Source organism: Dromaius novaehollandiae, chromosome W (genome assembly GCF_036370855.1).
Source record: "Dromaius novaehollandiae isolate bDroNov1 chromosome W, bDroNov1.hap1, whole genome shotgun sequence".
NCBI classification, from domain to species: domain Eukaryota; kingdom Metazoa; phylum Chordata; class Aves; order Casuariiformes; family Dromaiidae; genus Dromaius; species Dromaius novaehollandiae.
The window spans coordinates 36,359,768-36,377,126 of record NC_088130.1 but is presented as its reverse complement, the minus strand read 5'-3'; the positions used below and the strand labels follow the sequence as shown (position 1 = coordinate 36,377,126).

At 55.3% G+C, this 17,359-nt stretch overlaps 1 long non-coding RNA gene across 3 annotated transcripts in view; it reads right to left on the bottom strand.

Annotated features, from left to right (window-relative positions):
* The window catches only part of LOC135324168 (uncharacterized), a 91,069-nt gene extending 73,986 nt beyond the window's left edge, over positions 1 to 17,083 (bottom strand). For all 3 annotated transcript variants that reach the window (XR_010385520.1, XR_010385519.1, XR_010385518.1), the window contains exon 1: positions 16,643 to 17,083. This is a non-coding gene — a long non-coding RNA (uncharacterized LOC135324168). The remainder of the gene's footprint in view (positions 1 to 16,642) is intronic.
* Between the last annotated feature and the right edge of the window lie 276 nt (positions 17,084 to 17,359).

Below are 17,359 nucleotides of genomic sequence, written 5' to 3'. Positions count from 1 at the left end.
GCCTCCATTTGCAAGTACCACAGAGGAGCCATTTTTTAGGTATTTGATGAGCATTTGGTTTGGTTGTTGCAAATTGGAAGCTGATGTAACTTTTCCTCTGCCCAAAGGGATTTGAATACACATTGTCCACTCCGTATTGCCCCCTAAAAGAAAACTCTTAACAGTTAAGCTCCAGCATGTCTTCTCATGCTCTCTGACCAATTTGTCTGGAGACAGTCTATGCAGCTTCAGCGGGAAAAAATGAATATATGACTTGCTGCAGCACACCAGCCGAACAAAGTGTTGTTCACCAGACCTTTCTCTCCAGCCACAGGCAGTTACGTTGATGTGATCCAGAGAGACAATTAATCAAGGTTTAATATTTTCCGTAGTTCATCGCTCTGTTTTGTTTCGCTTGTGCTAATGAAGATCGGATAGCACTGCCTGTAGGAGACGTGTGTCCACAAGTTCCTTTGGGAAGGAGAGGGGATTCCCACATTCTGGTAAGTGTAAGTAACCACAGCACTCTTGGATAAAAAGGTGCCGATTTTATCTCATCACCTTTGTTACCTTTTCATCCACCTGCCTTGAGAAGGGAACAGCTTAGGCACCTAACTCTGGCAACAGGTTCGGTATGAATCTGCAACGGACCATGCTGCAGGTTAGTACTCCCTGAACGGCTGCTTGCTAGGCATGCAGGCTTTGATGGAGTTTGTTCTGAAGGACGCACCCCTCTCTCTTTCTGTGGCGTGCTTGGGAGCCCACAGCACTGTCATTTCTCCTAGTATCAAGGGCTGGAAAGTTCAATATTGAACATCCAAATATTTGTGCGGATATAACTCCAAGAAACCATTAGTGTTTAATATACAGGATTAAACAATAAGCATTTATTTTCATTTATATAACTAAAATAAGTATGTTTTCAAAAATGCACTGAACCTGCTGTTACATCTGTGGAATTCGTGTGTTATGAAAACAGTTAGACTAACATGAAAATAGGGTGTGACCCAGTGTCCGTATCTTATCCAGTGAACCCTAGGAAACAATGGACCTGTGTTTTCCTAGCATAAAGTTTTCCTACTTAATGGGAAGAGAGTTTGACAAACATAATATTCACCTCTATTTCTTCTTCTTTTTAGATAAAGGGAGAGGGATGGAAAATCCTGGAGACAAACAAATCTCTTCTAAATTATCTATGTGGGAATAGATATGCTAATATTGCACAGCCGGTAAGAATCCTGTGGGGAGTCTAAACTTTATGTGGGCAGAGTCTAAGTAATGTTCTGCTATGTGCAAATCCAGCATTGGCATAGGAAGATAGGTCTTTTGCCCAAAGATGTACTGATCCCAGGGTCACAGCTGGAAATTGTGTGTGTGGTCTGTATCCAGCAGAACCTCGCAGTGAAGCATGCAGATTTCGGCTAATCTGTGCTTTGAGTTCCAGAAACGAGAAGCAAGTTTTTTTAAAGTGCATCGTAGTAGAGCACAAATGGCTTTGCTAGCTCTAGTCTGTTTTGTTCCCTAGTGGAAAGCATGTCTTCACACAGACTTCTCCCAACTGATAGAGTGGCAGCCCTAATGTATCGTTAGTGTATGTGCGAGGGTCATACAGCTGTCCCTTCAGTAGATATTAATCCTACATCCAGAGCTATGCGAGAGGTCAGTGTTTGCTAATCTAAGAGACTCTGTTTCTCTCCAGTCCTGCAGGGATGAAAGGATGCGAGCTTCACTTAAGCTTTTTAAGTTTGATCTGTGAGGGATTCTGCCTGTTTCATTGCAAATGGGAAGGACGGGGGTGGAAATCTGTCTCCATTTGTAACTCAGACTGTCCAAGCCAAGAATATTGTTGTTATTATTTGCCAAGAGCAAAACTTTTTTTTGGTGTCTGGCAAAGGAGCAGAAAATTTGCCCTACGTGAGCTGAAAAAGATCAACAAGGAGGAAGGGGTGGAGAAGATGAGAGTGTTTGCTCCCAAGCAAGGCAAGTCCTGCTTTTACCTCCGAGCCTCTCTGGGCCTGGCTGTTGGAGCAGGGAAACTGCCAGCTGCTGCATTTTGTGCCTTTCCTTTCAAAGTTGCTTGACAGTGAAAAACCGTCAGGATGCTGGGCCAAATGAAGCTGTATTATACCAGGAAAGGGGAGGCTCTGTAGCACCAGACAAGCCTTTGAAGGGAAGCTTGTGGCTTTCCCCAGGACACCAGCATTTTCCAGGCTGCTGTGCCTGCGGCAGCCACCCTTTCCTTACTTCAGGCTAACCCGCTGGGAAGACATTCCCTGGAGAATGTCGGATTTGCAGGGATCCCCAGGAGCGAATACATAACCCTCCTTATGACTATTATTACAACTCCTTCAAATGCTACATTAGATGGAGAAAAGCTGGACTTTACGTGACATAGAGGGATCTCATGCAAGTAAATATACGAATGGTGCTCAGGCAGGACAAGGAATATTTTCTTGCTTTATAGCAAGAATATCTTGCTGTTACCCAAGCGATGGATTTGACCTGAAATTACAGTAAATTAGCATAGGAAGTAGCAGGCTAACATCCTCCCAGAAAGCAGAAAAAAATAGGGTTAAAACTCTAGCATTTCCTAGGTTTGCCATGCACTTGTATCTGTGCTATGCAGTACAATAAATTTGCTGTCCCTTTGAAAGTAGCTATTGAGCTACTCTCATCATAAGGCAGATGCAGAAGTGAAACAAATGCTTCTCTACTCTCAGTGCTATCCAAAAGTGCTGTTTCGGCATGGCATAGCTTTGCAGAAGCCCGAACTGGAAAGACATTAGCACATGACAACATTACTTTTTACCACATGACTAATTACATCTAAAGTTTAACTTGAGAACACTAAATCAATACAATTTTTAGTGCTGCATTGCGAAAACAAGTAGAGTAGCACAGCTGACCCATGTCTGCAGACGGTAAAGCAGTTCTGGAAAGGGCAGTGCTGTGGCTTGACTACCAGCAGCAGGCTGCAATATGGGATTTTTCTCTCCTTCCCTCGCCCTTCCCCATAACATGCACTGGACAGGGTCCCCTTTTCCTGCCACATGGCAGTGTTTCAAGGCCTTAGTTTGCGATCAGCTCACCCAAAAGCATGCAGACGAGTTGATCTGAGGGAGCCCCGTCCCGGCCACCCCCACGGCAGGCCAGGCTCTCTGAGACCCGACATAACCGCGTTTCTTCGCGGTAGCCCAGACAGGCAGACTGATCGGTAGTAGATCAGCTATAGAGGGGCCCCGGATTTTAAGAAAGAATTGACTGTGAGGTGTACTTAGTCCATCTAGGACACCTACCCCGGCTGTTAAGCATGAACAAAACATTTGTTCAAGACCGCAAATACCCGTCATTTACCTGCAACTACTCGCTGAAATTGCTATTAAAACAGCCCCTCCAAAGGGCCCTGCAAGCTTTTCTGTAACGGGGGGAGGGGGTCGGAGAAGTCGGACTCCCTTTTAAGAATCGGTAATTTTACAGCACAGCAAGGAAAAACTTCTTTATGGCTTTCCTGGGACTTGAGGATTTTGTGTTTCTATTTTTACAAGAATGGGCTGATTTGTCTTAGGCTATTACTGTCTATTACTGCTGGAAGTCCCGGGGAAAGGTGGGAAGCAGAGAATTCTGGCAATCTGCCTAAAGAGAAATCAATGAAACAAATTAATCCTTCGCAGGCTGCAATGACACAGTAATCCATCATTCAGAGCTGCTTTTATACACCAAATCAGAGAGCGGAGGAAAGAGCCCTGGGGGACATCATAGACAACAACTTACAGCAACACTGGGAAAATACTAAGGAATCAGTTTATTTAAAGAGGATAGATTTCAGTTGATTGCCTATTTCGTTTTATAGAGATTTTTCTTCCGTAGTGCCGTGAAGCTCTGGGCGGATGGCTCTATCTGCTGAGCGCCGGCTCCGCGCATCCCCTCCGCGGGGTTTCAGTACGGCTGGAAAACACGAGTCCTTTCGGCCGTGCTGGGCGGGTGCTGCTACGGGACCCGTGGAGGGGCCGTCGGGGCGCCGGGGCCAGGCGGCTCCTCGAGGCCCCCGGGGGCTGCGGGTGCCCCCGAGGGCGAGGAGGCGCGGGGGGCGCGCTGCGGGCCGTACCGCGCCGGCGGGTGCTCGGGGAAGCCCGCGGGCGGGGACGGGGAAGCCGGGCGGGGGCGAGGGCCGGTGCGCGGCGGTGGTCGCCCGCATGCCGAGGGACGGCGAGAGCCGGGGCCGGGCGAGGGGCGCTGACCGCCCGTCCGCGAAGGGCCGGGCACCCCAGCCGCTGCTGCTGCCGCCGGCGGCACCGCCACGCACCCGGTGCTGAGAGCGCGGTGCGGCGGCGGTCGGGCGGCGAGGGGTCGCTAACCTTCCCCGGCGGCCGGCAGCTCAAGGCGCCGCTGGGCTCCGGAGGCACCTGCGGAGGGGCGGCGGGCGGCGCGGCTCCCCCTCGGCGACGGGGAGCAGCGGCGGGAGGCGGCGCTGCGCCCGGGCGCGGGGCTCCGGGGGCCTCTCCTGGCCGGGAGCACCGAGGCGCGGGCGGCAGCGCTCGGCCGCGCTCGGCCCCGCTCGCCCCGCCGCGGCAGCGGCTCTCGCAGCGGCTCCTCGCCGCTCGGCGGTGCGTCGCGCTAGACCCTGCTGAAACCGAGGGGCAGAACAGCCATTAGGTAGTCGGCGGTTTCGCGACACGCTCGAAATCCGTGCAAAACGCGCAAAACAGCCCAGGGAAGAACCGCAGCGGAATGACTGAGCCGGGGAAGGGCCGCCCGTGCTGCTGAAACATAAACACCAGGGTGCTGTTAGGAGGCTTTTTTCCCCGGCCCTTAAGGGCAAAGGAGTAATTTTGGTAGCCCGCTTGCGTGTTGGTTTCACCACCGCGGACACTTGGGAGGCATGTTTTATTCTGACTTTCCCCTGCTTTGAAGAGATGGATAATGTAAAGACCTGGCGGTGCTGCTGGGGTCAGGAGAAGTATGCTAATTGGGGAGCCTAATTGCTTCAAGCAGTCGTGCCTCTAAACATGGAGAGCGCAGTTGATGAAGTCAGTCTGTTCCTAATAAAATGAAGAAGCACTGAATTAAATTCCCAAGAAAGGGACTATAAAAGTTTCCACAGTGTAACTAAATGACTTCACCTATACTATTACCCCTCAGATGACATCTTGAAAGAAGGCAGACTCGATAGAGCCTCCATATTCATAAACTGGCTGTGCTTAGGCCAGTAAATCTGGATTGATTTAAAAAGGCTTTTTCATCCTCCCAATCAAATGAAGTCATTGTTAATTAGATGTTTTCTGTTCACAATGTCACTATTCCCCGCATTACCTGCTCACACGTTTAGTGAACTTCTTACAACATCTGGAGCCGCCGTTTTTGCGGTATCGGGTTGAAAGGTGGTTTCCCTTTTGCGACTCCCCTTTCAGGGCGAATGCTCTTCGTCCTGCTCTCGGCGGGATAAATACCGCCTCTGGGTGGTTTTAGAGGTGACAAATGTTCCTGACCGGGCTGCGGAAGCGGGCCCCTGCGAGCCCCCTGGGCTGCCTGCGGAGCGGGGCACCGCGGCGGAGAGCGAGGGGCTCCCGAGGCAGCGCCGCGCCGCCCGTGGGGCCCGTGGGGCGCCCGCTCCTGGGGCCCGGGAGCCCGGGCGGCGCCGCAGCCGAGGGCGCAGCCTCGGGGACGAGTGCGCGGCGGGAAAAGAAGCCCAGACCGCCACTTTCAGCTGAGGGTGCCTGGAAACAAAAGGAAAAACCGAAGCTCCGGTTTCTCGGGTTCTCCCCGTCGTGGCGAAAGGCGCAAGGTAAATGTTGGTGTGCAGCCCGCTTAGTTCAGTGGCTTTCTAAAACGTGCGTTTTCCTAGCCCGCTTGTCTGCTTGGAGAAACTACGCCGATGCTACTTTAGTGTGTTTCTCACTTACTATCGAAGCACGACTTGATATTATGCACAGATTCAGCATTTCACAGCCCGGCGCAGAGCACACGCCTAAGAAACAGGATACGAGCTACACCCCTCAGGTCGTGATCCGAGACGAGGGTATCCTAATGAGGGGCAGGCGACGTGTGCGATGCTGAGCTAACTCTGCACCGGATTGCTGGGGAGCGCAGCGGTGCGCTGAGCAGTGCACGGTTTAGCCACCCCTGTCTCAGGCTCGCTGGAGAAGGCAGAGGCGTCCTATTTAATTAGCTACAGCAGGTGTTTTGCCAAGTGCTTTGCACCGAAACCGGCGACCTCCTCAGATTTTCCCCGCAATCTTTTGTGCCATGTAAGCCCATCTTCATCCCACTTAGAAAGAGTCAGTCATGTTCTTCGTGTGTCTCTCCCGGAATTGGCTCCAAATAAACGGATCACAAATGTAAAACTATCCCCCCAAGACATATGACTAAGAATTGTCAAGGAGACTTTGGTCCACTCTGCCTGTCTATTACGCCAGTCACTCACAGTGATCCCTGCGCGGTGCCATACGTCACCGTGACACTGATCCATGACACACTTTAATGCTATTCAGGGATGCTTCGGCACCGCCGAGCCGGCTGCCTCCACCCTGCACCTTTGTAACTCGCTGGAAATGAATCCTCTGGCTTCCTCTCAAAAGGGCCATTATATAGCTTAAATTAAAAGCGACCATCTCAGGCACTTTCTAGCCAAACCGCGCTGTTCTGGGGTTTTAGCCATTTCCTTGGCCTGGGTCTTTGTTTTGGACTCCCCCCCACACACCGCTCTCTTCTTTGCCTGGGCTCCCACGCTCAGGCGCTACCCCTGCCCTCCCTTTCCCCACCTCTCGGCTGAAGACAGCCTCTATTCATCTCGCAAGGTCGCTGCTGCCTGCCATGCGTTGCACCGTGCGTTAGACGTTAAGCGTTCCTGCAATTAAACTGAGAAAATGCATTTCCACAAACGAGCTATCTATAGCGAGCGTGGGCGGCCGCCAGCCTCCCCGCGCTCCGGCGCACAAGCGGGGCGCCCGGGCAGCGCGCACGAGCCGCCGGCGGCAAAACCAGCTTCTCCCCCCGCGCAGCGGCGTTACCCCCCCGGGCCCCTCGCCGGCTTCGTGGCGGGACCTGCAGCCCCAGCAGCGCCCGTGCGCGCCGGGCCACCCGCGGGCAGCTGCACGGCCGGGTGGAGGCGTGTCGCCCCGGGCAGTGCCACGCGTGTGCGGGGACTTGCCGTCAGCCTCCCCCCGCGGCCACTCGTGCGCCGGCCGCCCACGCCGCTGCGCGCACGGCGCCGAGCCGCGCTGCCACTCGCCCCCGCCCCCCCGCACGGCGTCGGTGGCGCATTCGCGCAGACCCAGCTCTCGGGGGGGGGGGGGGGGCGGGGGGGGCACGCAGGCTGCGGGGAGTTGAGCTGCCTCCTGCCTTCATCCAAAGCGGGAGGGCTGAGAGGCGGGCGGGGGAGTTCAAATGGAAACGGACGGGATGCCGCTGCTTCCCACAGGCTGGATGTGCCCCTTGCACCCAGCTAACGCTCCTCGGGCAAAACGCCTCGGCCCTCGCAGGCATTTCCAACGCAAGAAAAAGAAATCCCAGCAACTTAGCGTCCAGTGGTGGCAGCTCCGCCCGACCGCGCAGGGCTGAGCCCGAGCCCCGCCGGGATCGTCCGTCCGCTACCGCGGGACCGGGCGGGGAGTGAGAGCAGCCCGTGCCTCCCCGCCGCGCCCCGACCCGCCGCGCCAACTGCGCCCGGCCGCGGCGCCAGCGCCGGCTGCCCCGCTGCTCCCGCAGCCCCGCGAGGCCGCCCCGGCCCCGGCCCCGGCCCCGGCCCCGGCCCCGCAGCGGCCGGCGCGGGGCGAGCGCGGCAGCGGTGCGCTGAGCTGCGCGCCCGCCGGGCTTGCGCGGGGGCGGTGGGGCGCCGCGGCAGGGCGCAGCACCGGGCACCCCAGCAGCGGCGCGGCGGGGGCCGCGGGCCGGCTCCCGGTAACCGGGACTTGCCTGCAGCTGCTCCTCCCCGGTTAAAGGGCTGCGGGAGGGAGGCAGACAATAGCCGCAGCTGAAACACCTGCGATCTATCACTGCAATAAAATATGTACAGTAATGTGGAGTAATTGCTCTTTCCGCTTCCAGAGGGAGCTCAAAGCCGGAAAATCAAGGTTAGAGTCTTCCAAACTGTAAACAGTTTCCACAGGGCACATCCAAAGCGTGAGCAGATAGACAGGGAGACAGACAGACAGACCCGCTTGTCTCAGAAGGGACTTTAAGATTCATTTAACATTGTGCGAAGAGGGATAAAGAGTCTGTCAGTGTATATTAATCTGTTTAGCTACAGCACAGGGACGTGAAACTTTTACCTGTGTGCAATTCAACAGAGGTAGCGGAAAAGCCACGAGGTAGAAGGGAAAAAAAAAAAAAACAGAGCCGGAGGTAAAAGGTGAGCAGACACCGAACAGATTTACGGCCGGATTAGGACCGTAATAATGAATTCACTGCAGACCACAGGGTTGTTTAGCAAGTATATAAACTCTGGCTGGAAATAGCTACGTACTTGTGCGTATCCCCACAGGGATCACATATGTGTGTCTACACACACACTATGCACACACGGCTGTATGTGAACGCTTGTGTGCCCTGTGTGTGCAGGGTTTCCGGATCTGGGCTTGGATACATGTCTGAGTACGAGCGTGTTAAGTTATAGTATGGGATTTGGGTATATCCATCCACCTCTGTGGGTTTACGTGCGTACATTTCTGTGTATGTTTTCTCTCCGTGCGGCTGATGTAGAAGTATGCGTGCATCTGTATCACATGTTTTATTAAATGCACATAATCCCATTCGGTGCTTCGCCGTTCAATAACGGCTGACGCTAAAAATTTAATGCTGATTCCGAAATGGCAAACTCTAATTAGAGATAAAGAAGGTGCCTCAAAGGCAAACCCGCCGGAGAGCGGATGGGATTTGCTCGCTGGGGGAGAGGTTGCTTTGCTGGGGCCCTGGCAGGGACGGGCGCAAGTGGCCGAAGTGACATCCGCGCTGCGCGGAGCTCGGGCAGCGCTCGGGAGGGCAAAAGGCTCCTTCCTGCTGCTGCCCGGCCCCGCTGCCCGCTCGCCCGCGCACCCCGGCTCACACACACGCAACCACACCCCCCCGTCCCTGCCGCCTGCTGCGGCCCGGCGCGCCCCACCGCGCTGCCCCAGCCCGGATCCGCCGGCGCGGATCCGCCGCCGCCGCCCGCCCTGCCGCCGCGGCTCCGGCACCGTCACACTCTGCGCATAAATCACCCAGAACAAGTTGCAGGTTTGTTTCCTTCGGGGAAAAATAAATAAGTAAAAATAAACAAATGAATCCCGCTTTATTGCTCTTTTAGCAGAGAGATGGCATGTCGGTGTTTACAAAAAGGGAGGGAAGGCGGGGGGGGGGGGGGAGCGCATTAGAGAATCGCGATCGTCTTCCTGGCAAGTCATTACGCCTTCATCCCCCGCCAATTAACCGCACCTCGCAGGGCTGCTGCTCGCAGCGGCGCTGGGTTTAGAAGTAGGGGATGCCCCTGCGTGCCGGCGCGGTGCCCCGGCTGGCGAGGGGCGCACAGGGGCCGCGACGGCGCTGCGGCCCCCGCGGTGCCGGGTCAGCCCCGGGCGGGGGGTGCGCGCCCGCGGGCCCCCGCGGCTCAGGTGCGGAGCGCAGCGCCTGTAGAGGAGGGTGAGCGGGGCAGCGACAGCTCCGACCCGGGATGCGCCCTCACAGCGCAGAGCCTGCAGGACTCCTCCTCGAGCAGGCAAAACTTTTATTTTTCCCCTTTTTTCCCTCCCCTCCGCCCCGCTCCCGTCCCGCCCCGCAGGCAGGGGCAGAGGCAGCGCCAGGCTCCCCCGGGCGCGGGGCAGGGAGGCGCTGGGGAGCGGGGCGCCCCGGCCCCGAGAGCCACCGCTTTCCCGGAGGGAGCAGCAGCTCCCGAAGGCGCCTGGCGGCCCTGCTGGCATCAGCCACGGCCATCAAGCAGGGCTTCCACCCACCCACCCCCCCCGCAAATTCTCCTATGTTTTCCTTTTTTATTTCTCCTCCCCAGGGGTACCCACCCCGTGATGGAGCCTTGATCCATAGCAGCCCAAAAAACAATTCTGTTTTATCTCCTTACAACAGTAGTTTTGTGCACTATAATGCCACATATATAGCAATGAATATGCATAGAGAGCTCTGAGAGCACACGAATGCATACATTAAAATGTCACCTTCCCTACCTGTTCTTTCTCTTAGTTAGTTCCAACAAAAGGTATCCCGGATGCTTTTAGTAACAGTGAATTAATTCCAAATATTTGGTACACAAACTTCGCAAGTCTAAAGGAGATTAATTTTCCAGAGTAATCCAATTAAAAGATTTTTAAACTAATCTTTTTGCAAAAAAATAGTGGAAAGCTAAGGAGGAGAATCGTTCTTACAGCAGTGATTTATTGCGCTAGTTTGATCTATGGAACGAGGTTTCCTGACTTGGAGATGACCACTTCTCCCCCTGCCCCCGCCCCAGGGTCGCAAATGTACCCCAGCGCACATGCGGCTTATTTTGATATTTTTATCTTTTTATTATTATTCTTGGGAAGACTGTCATCCAGGACTGACTCTCGCCTTTAACGCACCAAGGAAGGGAGCTTGGTTGCTTACAAGTACCCTAGACTTTTTAAAGTGCTAACAGATTTATGGTCTCTTTTCCGACGCCCATCCAGAGTAATTAGCACATATGTTCTAAATAGATGATAGTTTTGTGAGCAATAAAGCAATTACCCATCGCTGGAGCTGACAGTTCCTCCAACTAAACTCCAACCAGCAGCTAATTGGAGAAGTCATTTCAGCTCCATTGTCTGCAATTAGTCCTGCTAAACTATTACACCCAAACTACCTGGTTTGAGGTTTATTTATTCATTTCTATTTGCATTCGCAAGCGCTTCCCGAGTCACGCCTAACTTTCCCGGGCGCCCGGCGCCTCCGGGCTCCTTCCTCTCCCCCGGCACCGAGCGAGCCGGGCTCTCGCCGCGGAGCCCTTGCGCGGTCCCTGGGCACCGGGGGGCTCCGGGGTCGCCAACATTTGTCCGCGGTGCCCAGCCGGGCTGTTAAAACAGTATTTCCTCGGCTGTTCAGGGGCCGCAGCCGGTTTGGCCAAATGGGCGAGCGAGGGCGGCGGGGTGCGGGGAGGAAGCAGGAGGCGGCTGGTGGGCTAAGATAGCGCCGAGCCCCTTTCTTTCAGCTGGAGCTCCGCATTTGGGGGCAGCCTGGGCCACCCCCGGCCCCCCAGCCCGCAGGGGCCGGGCCCCCAGGGGCGCCCCTCGGCGGCGGCGGGGCACGGGGCCAGGTTTGCGGTCGGGGCAGCCCTTTTCTGTCAGTGCTCGCAAATGCCCCCTCCTCCTCCCCCTCCTCCTCCTCCAAGGTGGAAAAAATTAAAAGGCGGTGCAGGCTCAGGACTTGTGCACAGTGAGTGGAAAAAATGTGTTAAACATCGGTTTGACGCCCCACCGGAGCTTCAAAATATATACCGGCTGGATTTCTTCTACTTAATTTAATCTTTACTGGGCTGGGTTTCTTCTCGCCATCCTCTGACCAGAGGTCCCAGCAAAACGTATCACGGGAGAGCGGAGGGAGGGGAGGAGGGGCAGGACTGTGTAGTCCCTCATTTGGACTGCAGGCTTGAGCAGGTATTTAGCAGGGAGGCACTCCAAGGAGTTTGAAGTAGGTTTCTTAAGTCAAGACTCCTGCCCAGGGCTTGGGCTGGTCCTGGAGTGAGCAAGATTTGTGTGTTGGGATGGGAACTTGTAGCCTTAGCAACAAAGTAGTCACTTAAAGGAATTTACAGCGAGAGCATCCTGGACTCAGCGAGAAATGCCAGTTTCTGAGCGGCCCGAGGGGAGGAGGTGGTGTCCTGGCTCGGATCGCGAGGTCCCTAGCCCCTGGAACACAGCTGCTTCTATTGGCCAGCGGCCCCCAGTTTTGTCTGCCTTTCCCTCCCCCCTGGCTCTCTAAACACAATAGCCAGCCTTGGAGAGACGACCGCTGTGGGCGACAGGAACCCGCACTCACCTCCCGCGGGCGCTGGCGCACGACTCGGGCTCAGGGACTTGGTACCACTGGCCGCAGCCCAGCGCCCGGCGGGCGGGGGGCGGCTGGGGAGGGGGCTCCCGGGCCCCCCCCGCCTCCCTCCCTGCGGCCGGGGGGAGCAGCCGCCCCCTGCCACCCGCGGGAAGAGCTACAGCAAGCCCGGGCTGCCAGGGTCACCGCCAGCGCAGCACCCGCAGGGCTCCGCGGTGCGGCTCTGCCCCGGCCGCCGCCGCTGCCCGGCTCCGCGCCCTGAGCCCGGGGCAGCCGGGCCACGCCGCGGCCACGCGTGTGCGGGGCGCGCAGGGGGCGCGCAGGGGCCCCGCGGGGGCTGCGCGCCCGGGGCAGCGGGGTACGCGTGCACACACACGCCCGCAGCCGGCCCGGCGCTCCCAGAGTGACCGCGTTTTCGTCGCTCCAGAGCCCTCTCTCTCTCCTTTTTTTCTTTTCCATTACGAGCGATTAGATGGTGTCTATTCAAAGTTGCTGATCCAGAGAGAAAATAGGAGTAGATAAAAGGAGATTTCGAGTGACCTCCTCGTCCCTTTCACACCAACCTGAGCCCCAGAATAGCCAAGGATCAGCTCGGACAAAAGCCCTTTCCTTTTCCCTTTCAGCTTCAGAAGATTCAGTGCAAGGGGTTAACAATAAAACATATAACTCTAGCCCGGTTTGGTAGGATCATGCAATTCTGTATACTTTATTAACGACACCGTTGTATATGCCCGGGCTTCGCCCCTAGAAACGTGTGAATAAAAAAGCCTTTGCGTGGTAAAATACATAGCAGCCATTTACAGCTTTTGTGCTGGGCTGGAGCGATTTGATACGTTTATTCTATTTCGTTTAAACTTTACCTAAAGCTCATCCTCGTCCTCCCCACGCAGCTAGAATACGCCATAATAAACATATCTTACTACTGACAGTTTAAGTGAAAATGCTAAGGTTTATTACTTAGATCAACTTCTGACGAGGTAAATATGATTATATCACCACTGTTGTTACCAGCCACATTTCCCGAGCAAAACACTTTTGCACTGTTTTATCTTAGAGGCAGGGGAGGAAGTGACATTAAATGCTTTAACGTATTCGATCTTTGGTCTGCGAAAAGTCCAACTCAGACCTACTTCTGATAGACTAATCTCTGCAGTAAAAGAAATGGGATCTTTGACAGGTAACTATTAAGGAGATGATTATATAGTACAGTCGATTGCATCGTCAGGACAATCTAGCAACTTTCAAACTCGTTTCCAAACGTCAACTCTTCATCAAAAGCTCTAGCCCAATTCAGAATAAGAAATAACACCGAATTCATCCCTAACAGAAGTCGAGGATTTAAAATGCAGTCAGATGTGTTTCAACGCAAAGCCTCCTGTTAATGGCTTTTGTACACTTTTGTTTCTTTTGGCTTCGGCGCTTAGATGACCGCGGCTTAATTTGTGCCGAAAGTAAATATTTGGTCCTGGATTCACCAGCGTGTTGAAAATGATTCCCAGATTTGCCTTATATAGGAAGGTTTGATTTGCATCAAGGGGTCATCAGTTTCTTTTCCTGGAGCTTACTTGGGAATTGCCATGCTCCTTTATACCTCTAGACAAGTGGCCTTCGCTTTGGGCGCTTGCTCTGCCCACCCCGCGCAGACGCTTTTTTAACTTTCATGCACAGATTTTTACTTAATTTTTTTTTTCGAGGCAGGCTTCGGATGCTCAGGCGTTGCTGTTCGGGTGGATGGCGAGCGCAAAGTTGTGATTCAGCGCCCTGCTTTTGCAGGCTGACGCTGGCGCCCAGAACTTTTGAGAGCGAACAAATGACAAAACCCAGCTCGCAGCAGCCCCGGCTGTTGGGGAGACGGCGCTGACGGCAGATTGCCTTGCCGAGGGGGTGGCGGGGAGGCTGCGGGAGTGGGGGGGGGGGGGGGGCCGCTGTCACGCTGCGTTATGCCAATGAGGGCTAAAATAATTCCCGGGAGCGCGGGCGGTGGGCGCGGAGGGAGGGCGGCCGCGCCCGGGCCGGGCACACGGAGCCGCCGAGGGGCCGCGGGCGCTCCGGGGGCCCCGTCGGGGCCCCCGGGGCCGCCCGCGGCCCCTCGGCGGCTCCCGCTGCGCTTGGCCCCGCGGAGCTATTGCTACCTGCCGCGGGGGCCTGAAGGCTGCCGCTGCCACAAGTGATGCTAGAAAATTGGGGGGGGGGGGGGGGGCTATTCTCGCAGTGGTTTGCTCCCCTGGGTAATAGAAAGGGGTCTGCATAAAGAACTCCCCCCCCTCGGGGTGTGACCCACCGAGCAGGGGGAGCAGGAGGGAGGTGCCGGGCAGGTGCTGCGGGCTGGCTGCAAGTGAACAGCCTAAAAACCTGAGGAGAGGCCAGCCATGCCCCCCCCCCCCCCCCCCCCCGCCCCCCGGCTGCGCGGGGTGATACAACCCACCGGAGACTACTTCCCAAAGCAGGGAGCGGTCGTTTCCCCCTTATAAAACACAACCTGCAGTCAATATATCTTTTATTGTGCTGTTAAAAGCTCTCGGTTGTCCTTCAGATGTGGCCAAAGCGGTGGGGGAGGGAGAAGGAAAAAATAAAAAAAAATTTTTTTAAGAGGAAAAAGGCCTGGGAGGAAAGGCCCCGGCCCTGCCGGCGGGAAGCGAGGCCTGCCCGGGCGCTGCGCCCTGCCGAGGCCTGGCCCGGCACCGCCGGCTGGGGACCGCGCCGGGCCCGGCCGGACGCTGCAGCCTGGCGCGTCCCCCCGCTCCCCGCGCCCGCAGCTCCGCGGCAGCGCAGCCCGGGGGCGGGTTCACGCGGCTGCTGCCCTGCAGCGCCGGCGGTCACCCGCGGCGGGGGCGGCAGGGACCGGGCAGCGCACGGGCTCGCGGAACGGAGGTTCAAAATGCCAGGGCTCTTTTATAGTTTCCCATCTTTAACGCATTTTCTTGTCCGAGCAGGGGATGATTAGAAATGCTAAAAGCTGGGAACGAGAAATGTATTTTTGCATGGCAGAGCCGATCGCTGGGTCCTATGACAGCAGTCTAGGTATTTATTGCCCTTCATGTACTCCACCGCGTATGTATGCGTATGTGTGTGTATATATATATATATTTATATGTATGTACGTGCGCGTGTGTGGTGTGTATGTGTATTTATACATATTGCTTTGTGGAGCTTGGCAGGTGAAGCAGGCACTTAACATTTGTTTTGAAAAATACAGAATACAGATCTCGACCCCCAGTTTACATGTAGCATTCTCCTGTGTTATTTACAGAATAATACCACCTTCGACTGGGTTTTATGCTTTCCTCCCGCTTCCCGTCAGAAAAAGGTTTTAGAAGCTGTCACCACTAATTGCCAGAATTAACTTTTCCTTTCCGGAGGGGACAAGAGAACTGCAAAGCAGAGAGGAGCTAGCGCGGTCCCGGCTTCGGTCACTCCAGGAGGGAAAAGGAGAGAGAGAGAGAGAGAGAAAGAGAAAGAGGGAAAGGGGGAAAATCCCAAACAGCAAACTATAAATCGTCCCCAGAACCCTGCGACCTCCAGCTCCCAGGCTGGACCCTCGCCTGAGGAAAGCGGGGTCTGGCGAGGGAAAGTGAACACGAAGTTTGAGGGAGTCCCCAGCCTCACAGCGTTGCTAGCGCGGTCTCGTCTGCCCATTCCAGATCCGCTGAGGTTAAAAAGCAATCAAAGCTCATTCCTCAATTAAATGTGAGTTGTGACCACTTTCAAGTATTCCTGTAATTTGTCGGGGAGAGGAAATGCCTCCTGTCGATTGAACTTTGCTTTAACCTGGGCAGCTGAGGAATGAGACCAGTTTTATTGATAGATTCACTCCGTCCCAGCTCAGCTGCTACCAGTCTCCTTCCCCGCACAACAACAGGACACAGAAGATGGACTTTTCCTCGGGAATCCCGCAAACTTTACCAGTCCTTGAAGCCTCGGCTTTTTTAAATGCATATTTAATAGTTGCTTTCTACAAGCAGCAAATGAAAATCAGCACCATTTACAGCAAGGAGAGGGGAGAAAACACCTCCCCCCAACACACACCCTTCTAGACCAGAGCAATGCGAGTGGGTCTGGGCTTCCTCCTGCCTCAGTCCAGCTCAGAGGAATCTGATTGCTGCCCCTTTAATCTGTTGACACTATCGCCCAGATAAACAGGCTGCCATCGATCTTTTCATTAGGTGATCAAATAACAAACAGAGCAGGTGAAAGACAAGAGCATTAGTATGCTCACACTTCCTTACCGGGCAGCCGGCCGCCGTTACTAGCAGTGTAAGTCGTGCTCGGTATTTACGCGGAGTAGGTGCTTGTGCCTGCAATATCGGCGCCGGCCAGCTCCGATAAACACTGCGCTGTCCGAGCGGGGGGAATACCGCGCACGTCTCTGTGCCCGGGGGGGGGGGGGGGGATGTCATGTCCCAGGACAACATGCTGAAAGCTGCGGGCTGCACCTATCCCGCCCGCTATCGCCCCGCCAGCCGCCGCCCGCCCCCGCCGCACCGACCCCGGGACCCCGGGCCCGCGCCGGCACCCGGGGAGCAGCCCGCAGCCGCCAAGGGGGAGAGCTGCCGCGGCCAGGCGGGCCGCCGCGCAGCCCCGCGCACCGCCCCGCGCAGCCCCGCGGGAGCAGCCCCGCGCCGCCCTCCCCGGCCCCGGCCCGGCCCGGCCCCGGCCCGGCCCGGCGGAGCGCGGTACTTGCCTGGGGTGGGCTCGGCCGGGCCGGCCCAGCGGCGGCCGTGCGCGCTGCGCGGAGACCTCGGCGGCGGCTCGGTCGGTCCAGCTTCTCCCAGGCTGTCTCCTGTCTGTGCCTCTGTCTGTCTCTCTCTCTCTCTCTGCGTCTCCCTCTCCCTCTCTCTGTGTGTCTTGCTCTGCCTCTTTTACTCCCTGTCTCTTCACAGTCTGGGGAGTAAAATCTGGATGATATACATACGGAGCTCGCTTTTTTGTCTGATTTAATCTTATTCGTTTCACCTTTTCACTGACCAAGAGACAGGACCGAGAGTTTATTTGGAAAGAAGGAGAGGGAGGAAAGGAGCCTACTGTTGCATAGTCAATAACATCCTTTTTATCAATGCAATGTACAATAGAGACGGCTTGGCCAAGGGACTCATTGAAAATCTCTTCATTATTTCAGGACAAAATCGAGCGTTTATTCTGGGCTCAGAAATGATGAAGGATTCTCCTCTCCAGGCGCCTCTCAGCCTCAGGTTTCAGCGCTGACACAAAAATAAAATTGTGATCGTGATACATCAAAGTTGAGGCTTTCTTTTTTTTTAATGAAAGCAACATCTCTTTACAAAAATAATAACAATAAAACTTCTGTCATATATTTCATCCCCTTTCCCCCTGCAGTTTTTTCCCCCGGCTTCCAATCTGATTATAAACTTTTATGGGAGCTAAGAAGAGGGTAGTCCCT